Below are 2,500 nucleotides of genomic sequence, written 5' to 3' on the forward strand. Positions count from 1 at the left end.
TTTATAAATTGAATGCACACAGAAAAGAATGCTATATATTTGGCAATGGACATAGCAAGAGTAGATTCATCAGGAATAATAATGGTGATTATTATTATTATTATTATTATTATTATTATTATTATTATTATTATTATTAGAAGTTTCGGTGGTGTTTCCAAAGCACTTACTTTGCTTTCCTGCAATACAGACATACCCTTACGTGCGAGCATGCATTTGTATTATATACAATATATATATATATATATATATATATATATATATATATATATATATATATATATATATATATATATGTGTGTGTGTGTGTATGTTATATGTATATATATAAAAACATATATTTATATATGTGTGTGTATTATATATACTTTATAAATATACAGACATGTACATTTATATACATATATATACAGTATATGTATATATATATATATATATATATATATATATATATATATATATATATATATATATATATATTAGAGCGTGTGTGCGCGTTTAAGCCTGTGCATAACACATATTATTAGCCACATTTTCTGCATTCAAACAAAGCTTTTTCTAGAGAAGGAAAACATGAAGAACAACGTATATAATAATCCCTAGTGAAGAGACAAGGCCTGATAATAACTGAACACTTGTGGAACAGAACCACTTGAATGGGATTGGACGGAACGCAAGGACGGTTTCCAAGAAACTAAATAGAACGTCATTACCGAAATACATCCACCTATTGTACAGAAGTCCAATTCACTGAATGGGATGAAAGAAAACATCAACAAAACAAGTGTTTGGTTACAACAGGTGGTTGTGCCCGGATGTCGAAAACACATCACGTCAATGAATAAACGGAATGAAAGAACAAGCGAAGCGTTTGCAAATACATAAAAGTAAATAGAAAACACGTACATAAACTTTTGTGGGAGAAAATTATAAATTATTAAGTAAATAGACAAAACAAAAGAATAAAAAAAACAGCTCATAAAAATTGTAAAAAATAATCTACTCTAGGGGCAAAATCCATAGAAGCATCACAATAATCCTTAGGACAACTGTTACACATATTTTGTACAAAAATGACTTTACAGTCTGTCTACTCATGAAAATAATCTCATCGATAAGGGAGGTAGTAGGTCGAACTCTTTGTGTACGTCCGTGTTTGTTAGCTTGTACATTACATATTTGTTACTATTATAAGATGATAAGGATGATGATCGTGATGATAAGATGATAAGGTTGATCATTATTATATGCCTAGCAATACAACGGTCTTAAATTTACAGGGAGACATTACAAGATGATTCTCCTTAAACTTGGTCGATTTCACGGGTAAGAAATAATTGGAACCACTTCCTAAAAACCTACTGTTCGTCTGTAGACCTAAGCAGAGAATCAGACGAACAATGGTTAATCGACTGGTAGTACCGAGAGAGGCTTGGGTTAGCAACCTTACCCTAAAAGGACCAGCTGAGAACTGGGGAGTTAATCCCCTCTCGAGCCACCACCTTTCACTTTATAGAGAAAAAGGTGTACATATATATATATATATATATATATATATATATATATATATATATATATATATATATATATATATATATATATATATATATACATACATACATACATACATACATACATATATATACATGTGTGTATGCATATATATATACATATATATATGCCTGTGTGTGTACGTGTGTGTGTAAGAAATATATGTGTGTGTGGTGTGTGCTGTTGATGCACGACTGATTAGTTTTGCCACTCTCGTAAAACCTTGAGACGAAAAAAAGGAAGAAAATGCATTTACTGGGAGCCTTGTTGACGCACAGAGTTAATGATGACGAGAGCATATAAAACTTCTTCAGGACAAATCCTAAAACTTCCTGGGCTTAATTTGTGCCTCGGGCCTGTGTTTCTTTCTAATTAGACACCATAGGAAGAATAATTAATAACGCCGGAGTAAGGAAAAAACGAGACGATAGAATTCTCTCCATTTTATCATTCCCGACTCCCCGTGTCCTATCCTTTTGTGCGACAGTGACCCACTCCCACCGCCCCCAACCCCACCCCCCAAAATACTGATGATTAATTTACTTCATTAACGTTATGATTACCTCATTAAAAGAATGCTTAATGAGGACTCACTCTTAACATAACACGAGGGGACAGGCACCAGCCAACTTGGGCCGCGGAAGACGGGAAGATAAACTAATGAAAGTTGTGATAAAAGTTTTGCGAAATGTCGGTTCCTGAGGGCTCGGGGCAGAGGCAGAGAAACCGTTTCCGTCCCTGGAAGATTAGGAGCACCACTCACACGGCTCCTGCGTGTCGCGAATCGCGTTAAGGGGCCTGTCTATAAGGAGGGGCGACGCCCTAAAATGTGGCAATGAATCGAAAGGCCAAACCCAGCCCACTTACGCAACGGACCTGTCAACAGGGTTAGCTGTAGCGATGAGTCACGAAAGGTGGGCTAAAAGGAGAGGAGGCACTAACTTTGAAA

Source organism: Macrobrachium rosenbergii, chromosome 44 (assembly GCF_040412425.1).
Source record: "Macrobrachium rosenbergii isolate ZJJX-2024 chromosome 44, ASM4041242v1, whole genome shotgun sequence".
Lineage (NCBI taxonomy): Eukaryota > Metazoa > Arthropoda > Malacostraca > Decapoda > Palaemonidae > Macrobrachium > Macrobrachium rosenbergii.